General features: G+C 32.5%; 1 long non-coding RNA gene across 1 annotated transcript; it reads left to right on the top strand.

The window, feature by feature from the left end:
* The first annotated feature begins 1,527 nt into the window (after positions 1-1,527).
* On the top strand, positions 1,528-7,948 carry LOC310855919. Its single transcript, XR_014569041.1, has 3 exons — positions 1,528-1,597; positions 6,011-6,073; positions 7,907-7,948. It is a non-coding gene; the product is annotated as an uncharacterized lncRNA (long non-coding RNA).
* Positions 7,949-8,639: the final 691 nt, after the last annotated feature.

Here is an 8,639-nt window from a genome sequence, read left to right on the forward strand (position 1 = left end):
CCCTGAACATGCAAGTTCGTTTGATATTGTTTAATTCGATAACGATAGAACCATGTACCATACAGCGAATGAAAGCAAGATTCCTAAGGAATTTGGAGATTTTTACATTTAATGAAACGGTTGAGAAATGAGAGAACCATGAGTGTTTATAGGCTAATATCAACGTTTTTTTATGAAAGACAAACGGGCTGTGAACTTGAAGAGCTCAATCACCATCCCGACACGGAAGAAATATAGCCTAGTGCATGCATGTATATGCACTGTTGCACTTGCACACATTAGCCTACACACGCTCTTTATTTGTTTCTATTGAAAAACACCAGTAAAATAACGTTTATTATATTTTATTTAATTCAAGTCACGACGAAGGAATGAGTTGAATGCGTGCTGCGTAATGCTGTGGCCCCGATGGTATGGTCTTCGCTGAGTTCGCTCGTAGCATTTTATTGAAGAAGACTTGAATCGGGTGTGATACAGCATATGAAAGCAAACTTCCCACGGATTATGGAGATGTTTTTATTTATTTTTAAGGTTGAGAAATGAAAGAATTATGGCCGTTTCTAATCTCAACATTTTACAAAAAAAAGACGCAAAACGAGGCTGTTGCCATGTCTCATAGAAACAAGTAAATAGGTCTATAAAAATAAACGCATTTAACAGGGGTCTGTAAACTATTTTAAATGAAGTGCCATGTTTTTATTTTCTAGATAGTGAGTCTGCCATATCCAGATTAATTTTAATGACACCACATTAAAATAAAAAAAACATATTTTGATTGTCCACAAATATAAAGTTCTTCCTTCTTTTTAAATATGTTCTTGCACATTGTTATAATGATCATTATATATATCCCCCTGCAGTCAGAGTTCATAGTTTTAATGAATGAATGTGATTGATTGTGACCTGGTATAGATCTGCTATTTTCAAAAGTAATCTTGGAAAAAAATAATTTCAATTTTGGATTAGCCGTCCTTAGTTGGGCAAATGCATTCATCTGGGGATCCTTGACATGGGAATGTGCTGTGTGAGGATCACTGAAAAACATAATAGGTCAAAATGGGCATATTGTTTTACAGCCCATTGGCCTTCATTGAGTTGAGTGATTGACAGCTGACATGACAAGCCTCTGTTACAGGTCTCAGGGCTGCTGAGTACCTCATTAACAAAACTGAACCTGAATAAACAGGGATAATGACGGAGCAATGAAAAGATTTGACGTGTTGCTTTTCTTTCCAGAATGTAACTGAGGGGAACCGGAAGCTGCGCTCCTTATATTGGGACCCCAGAGAACCTGGGCTAGAACAAACGTTCTGTCCTCACTGCATGTTACACTTTGCTAGTGCAATTAATTCACAGTATTAAATGTAAACCTTCATTTAAACAAAATGATTAAATAATTAAACTGACTCTTAAAACACATTAAGTTGGGTCACACTCTCCTGGCGGTGCCACACCACCGTTGATGAAGTGAGTGAGTTTGTTTTCTACGTTTGTTTGACATGATGTGATTTTGTTGTATATTTTCCAGAAAAGGACAAGAAATGTAATTCCAGTAAGAATGAGGTGGGAGCACCAGGAGGAGGTTCTGTGAATGAAGGTGAGAACGTCAATGTTTTAATTATTATTTGGTAACATTTGCTATGCATCCCATGTTTAAAACGTATTTATGAACACACTTATAAGACATTATAATCTTCTCGTAAACATGTATAATTATATTTATAGGCACTGATAAATAATCATTATACTTTATAAGCTTAATCATAACACATTATAAACTTTATTATAATTACTTATAATATCAAGTATTATAATACTATAAGTGTCTATGGCCTAATTCAGCCCAAGGAGTGTTTTTGTGCAAAAATAATGCTTGAAATCAGAATCATGAAAACCCCATAATTTGACATGTCACGTGCTACTTAAAGCATAATAAAATGTAGAACATTTTGCCTTATAATGGTTGTATGGTACCCCAACTTTCAGCAGCTGTCAAAAATTCCAAAGGGGGTCAACCCCCCTTTAAAAAAATTAGAAAACAATGTGGGATATTTTAGTAGACACCTTTACAAACACATTGGTGACTATAGATATGTTAGTAGACATCTTTACAAACACATTGGTGACTATATATATGTTAGTAGACACCTTTACAAACACATTGGTGACTACAGATATGTTAGTAGACATCTTTACAAACACATTGGTGACTATAGATATGTTAGTAGACACCTTTACAAACACATTGGTGACTATAGATATGTTAGTAGAAACCTTTACAAACACATTAGTGAAGAAAATTCTTGGTAAGAATTGTATTCCCAGATTATATTAAAGGAGAATTCTATGCTAGAAGGCTTTCTTACCTTTATTTGTAGTTGTTACGTCCCCACCAAAGAGGTCCAGGTGTTATGGGGCTATGGGGTGTTGTGCTAATTTGCTTATTTCCATCGCTCAAAATTATATTTTTGTATATATCCTCTCTACATAATGTAAATAATTATCCAAGCGGCACACTTTACTACTTATTTCGATGGAAATAAGCGAATTAGCACAACACCCCATAGCCCCTTTCCATTCCCATTCAATGCAATTCATTGAGGGCTTATGGTAGGGGAAATAGCCAATAAGGAGGTTTTGCACAAAAAAACACCTGGACCTCTTTGGTGGGGACGTAACAACTATGAAGAAAGGTAAGAAAGGTAAGAAAGCCTTCTAGCATGGAATTCTCCTTTAATATCCCCTGACTATTATAACTTATTAGAAAACACTCTTATAGACTCTATATATATATGCTCTATAATATAAAGCATACATGTGAGTGGCAAATCGAGTGGCAAAGTGAGTTTAACCTTTATGTGTGGATGTATGGGCTGTCAATCAGATAGGACCTTTATGTTTGGATGTATGGGCTGTCAATCAGATATAAGACCTTTCTGTATGGATGTAAGGGCTATCAATCAGATAGGACCTTTATGTTTGGATGTATGGGCTGTCAATCAGATATAGGACCTTTATGTTTGGATGTATGGGCTGTCAATCAGACAGCTTACAGATATATGTGTTTTTAAATGAAACTATTTAGTATTTATGATTGACTGAATGTTATGCTCTTGTGTTTTCAGCCCTCCTTGCTAAACTGACAGCCATAGAAACCAGGCTGGCTGCAAGTGAAGAAGCAAACCAACAGCATGAAGGTTTATAAATTCACATTGTTTTCATTCAGGGGAGACACTACACAGCTGCATCTCAAAACATTACAATATTCATTCAGGAGAGATGAAGAGAAATAAATATATTTATTCCATACTTAAGTACACTTTTAGCACAGAAAGTATGTTAAATGTATACTTGTAGTGTCTCTAATCATATTAACAGTACATTTTTGCTAAATATAATATAAGTGAACATACATTTATTTGTGATTTAGCACATTTGTGATAAGTGTACTAAATGAGAAATATATTTCAAATAGTATGAAAATATGCTTTTCATGAGTGCATTCATTTTATGTTTACTTTTGTCTAACTTAAATACATATAATCACAAATACATTTGTGATGATTATATTTTAAGTACTTTATCAATATATTCACAACAAGTTATCCTGAACATGCATTTATTGTAAGATGTACTTTAATTATAATAATTAAAAATACATTTGTGATTATTATATTTTATGTCCATTAGCAATATATTCATAGCAAGTTCTCCTGAACATGCATTTATTGTAAGATGTACTTTAATTATAATAATTAAAAATACATTTGTGATTATTATATTTTAAGTCCATTAGCAATATATTCATAGCAAGTTCTCCTGACATGCAGTTATTGTAAGATGTACTTTAATTATAATAATTAAAAATATATTGGTGATTATTATATTTTAAGTCCATTAGCAATATATTCATAGCAAGTTCTCCTGAACATGCATTTATTGTAAGATGTACTTTAATTATAATAATTAAAAATACATTTGTGATTATTATATTTTAAGTCCATTAGCAATATATTTATAGCAAGTTCTCCTGAACATGCATTTATTGTAAGATGTACTTTAATTATAATAATTAAAAATACATTTGTGATTATTATATTTTAAGTCCATTAGCAATATATTCATAGCAAGTTCTCCTGAACATGCAGTTATTGTAAGATGTACTTTAATTATAATAATTAAAAATATATTGGTGATTATTATATTTTAAGTCCATTAGCAATATATTCATAGCAAGTTCTCGTGAACATGCATTTATTGTAAGATGTACTTTAATTATAATAATTAAAAATACATTTGTGATTATTATATTTTAAGTCCATTAGCAATATATTCATAGCAAGTTCTCCTGAACATGCATTTATTGTAAGATGTACTTTAATTATAATAATTAAAAATATATTGTTGATTATTATATTTTAAGTCCATTAGCAATATATTCATAGCAAGTTCTCCTGAACATGCATTTATTGTAAGATGTACTTTAATTATAATAATTAAAAATAAATTTGTGATTATTATATTTTAAGTCCATTAGCAATATATTCATAGCAAGTTCTCCTGAACATGCATTTATTGTAAGATGTACTTTAATTATAATAATTAAAAATACATTTGTGATTATTATATTTTAAGTCCATTAGCAATATATTCATAGCAAGTTCTCCTGAACATGCAGTTATTGTAAGATGTACTTTAATTATAATAATTAAAAATATATTGGTGATTATTATATTTTAAGTCCATTAGCAATATATTCATAGCAAGTTCTCCTGAACATGCATTTATTGTAAGATGTACTTTAATTATAATAATTAAAAATATATTGGTGATTATTATATTTTAAGTCCATTAGCAATATATTCATAGCAAGTTCTCCTGAACATGCATTTATTGTAAGATGTACTTTAATTATAATAATTAAAAATATATTGGTGATTATTATATTTTAAGTCCATTAGCAATATATTCATAGCAAGTTATCCTGAACATGCATTTATTGTAAGATGTACTTTAATTATAATAATTAAAAATATATTGGTGATTATTATATTTTAAGTCCATTAGCAATATATTCATAGCAAGTTCTCCTGAACATGCATTTATTGTAAGATGTACTTTAATTATAATAATTAAAAATATATTGGTGATTATTATATTTTAAGTCCATTAGCAATATATTCATAGCAAGTTCTCCTGAACATGCATTTATTGTAAGATGTACTTTAATATAATAATTAAAAATATATTTGTAGATTGTATTTTTTAAATGCACTCTTAGCATATTTTAAGTAAATATATTTTCAGATTGTATTTTTAATACATTATAAATACAATACAAGTATAAACTTTCAGTATATTAAGTTTAAGTATATTAAGTACTAATGTGCTATAAATACTGCCAGGTGAAATGGGAGTGGCTAGAGGAAGTCCATTTCCCAGCATACACTGGGGCGCCAAGGACCGTGTGTTATTGTTCTTATTTGTGTTATTATTTGAATATTTGAATGTATACTGGAGTTATGTTATGCGTAATTGTGTTTAGGGTTTTGTTGTGGAGTTATTTGGTGATTTATGTTGTTTTATGTGATTTGTTAGTAAAACCATGAATCGAAATGTCTGTTGGTTTGGACAGTCTCTCTCCCCTTTTTCCATTCATATGTATAGTACGTTGCTCCAATTAAGAGTTATATATGCAAATATATGCAAATGTATACTTTTCCGAATTATATATAATATATATATACTTTGGAGAAGTATAAATTTGCATATATATTATATATAATGCTTACATTTTATTTGGAGTATAAAAGTCATTAATTTGAAGTATACTTGTATTAGTTATACTATCAAATATATTTTAATCACATTAGTTTGTAATGTTATTATATTAAAACATTGGTAGTATATTTTAAATGTATTTATTTAATACTTGATATACACTTATAATACACTATAAAAATACACTATTTGACATGATTGACTGAATGTTATGCTCTTGTGTTTTCAGCCCTCCTTGCTAAACTGACAGCCATGGAAACCAGGCTGGCTGCAAGTGAAGAAGCAAACCAAGGTTTATAACTCCACATTGTTTTAATTCAGGGGAGATGGAGAGGGACACTACACAGCTGCATCTCAAAACATCAACAAAATATTCATTTTGTTAAATGTATTATTTTCTTCCATAATATAATTCAAAAAGTGAAACTTTCATATATTTTGGGGCGCGTTTGGAAATGCGCCCTGAACGCACTGGTGTGCTCTCTTGTCGTTGGTTTATTCAGTGCACTCAGTGCGTTGTCGTTCGAAAATCCAGTGCACTGCGCACCGGGTGTGCCGAGTGCCCGCACAGAGCGACCCTACCCTCAGGGTAGGGTTGCTCAGTGTGAATGGTGTGTTGTAACTGGTCGTTCGTAAATAAGGCACACTGAACGCACTCTGTGACGTCAACGCCCACCACACTCAACAAACTGACCACATTCCCGGTGCGCATAGCCGAACGCGCCCATAGATTCATTGTGCATAAAGTGACATATTGAAACCTTTGTTTTGATTTAATCTTGATGATTCTGGCATACAGCTCATGACAATCAAAACATCCTATCTCAAAATATTAGTATATGTCATGAGAAAAAACGTTTCAAATACAGAAATGTCGACCATCTGAAAAGCATATTTATTTATGCACTCAATACGTGGTCTGAGCTACTTTTAAACACATTATTTCATAAATGGGGCGTGGCATGGAGGTGATCAGCCTGTGGTACTGTTGAGGTGTTATGGAAGCCCAGGTTTGCTTTGATAACAGCTTTAAACTCATTTGTATTGTTGAATATAGTGTCTAACTCCTTCCTCTTGACAATACAATATAAATTATCTGTGGTTCAGGTCAGGCCAGTTGGCTGGTCAGTTAAGCACAGTATTACCATGGTCAGTACACCAGTTAATAGTAGTTTTGGCTCTGTGGGAAGGTGCCAAATCACCATGCACATTTATGTATGTGATTAATAAAACTAAATTAACTGCTAGAAGGTCCTACATTAACTTAATTAAGCAGTCACCGTCTCTGTGACATGATGTTCTTTCTAATTTTAGAGATCGACTACTATGCAATCAAATACATCTGTATACAAGATCATTTCAGAGAAGGAGGGAAATACTAAATTAATTGTTAACTACATTAGAAAAAAATTGCGGGGGCGAGTTGGTAAAGGGGCGAGCAGTCTCATATTCGCTCATAGCATGTCTATGGTGGATTTATATGAAACAAAAGTCAATGGAGGGTATTGCAACTCTGGAGAATCTAGAGTTGCAAATTGCGGCTAGGGGTTTTCATGATTCTGTCGATGGAGAGGGACACTATACAGCTGCATCTCAAAACATTAGAATATTCATTTTATTAAATGTATTAATTATCTTCCATAATATAATTAAAAAAGTGAAACTTTCATATATTCGGGATTAATTGTGCATAAAGTGAAATATTTAAAACTTTGTTTTGTTATAATCTTGATCATTCTGGCATACAGCTCGTGAAAATAAAAAAATACTACAACTTGTATCTCAAAATATTAGAGGTTGAGGTGTTATGAAAGCCCAGATTTGCTTTGATAGCAGTTTTAAACTAAGTTGTATTGTTGAATATATATATATATCTGTGGGGTTCAGGTCAGGCTGGTCATTTAAGCACAGTAATACCATGGTCAGTATACCAATTACTAGTAGTGTATATTACATCTGATTAAATTAGTGATGGTGTGAAAAAAGTTGGGTTTAGTGTTCTTCTAGGGTTAATAAACACTCAACTTATTGCTGCGTTTTTAAATGAAACTATTTAGTATTTATTATTGACTGCATTTTAATTGGCTGTTTGTTCTATTTGTTCTGTTTTCAGCGAAGCGGACAGCCATGGAAGCCCGGCTGGCTGCAAGTGAAGAAGTGAATGAAGGTTTATAACTTCACATTGTTCTAATGAATATTGACCAGACACAATAGGCCATATTCAGACCGCAGCCATCTTGCCAGCAGCGTGATACCTAGGTGACACTTCCCATAGACAGCCCATTCATCCAAACAGAAAAGTCCTCTCTAATTATATTAAACAACGTCAAAATCACCAACATTGCAGTTTTTGTTTAATACAAATCCACCATAGACATGTTATGAGCTACTTCCTGTCAATAAATTCCTTGCAGATGATTATTTTCTAGTATCAGAGTATGGAAGCGCTCGTTATCAGTAAAGCAACCTCCTGCTGCCTGCTGCACTATGTGCACATTCAAAACAGGTGTTACGCCTGGGCTGTTGAGTGACAGTCAACGAGCTCTTCCAAACTCCAACACTTGCAAGGAATTTATTGACAGGAAGTAGCTCATAAAATGTCTACGGTGGATTTTTTATGAAAGAAAAAACACTTTATAGATTGAAAGACGATAATTCAAGCTGTCCCTACAACTGCAATGTTGGTGATTTTAACGTTGTTTAATATAATTAGAGAGGACTTTTCTGTTTGGATGAAAGAGCCGTCTATGGGAAGTATCACGTAGTATCACGTTCCTGGCAAGATGGCTGCGATCTGAATATGGCCAATAGCCACTATAGTTCCACATTCACTCCAGAGGGCCACTATAATTCCACAC

This window comes from Protomyctophum parallelum (assembly GCF_964188405.1).
Source record: "Protomyctophum parallelum genome assembly, chromosome: 3".
Classification (NCBI taxonomy): Eukaryota; Metazoa; Chordata; class Actinopteri; order Myctophiformes; family Myctophidae; genus Protomyctophum; species Protomyctophum parallelum.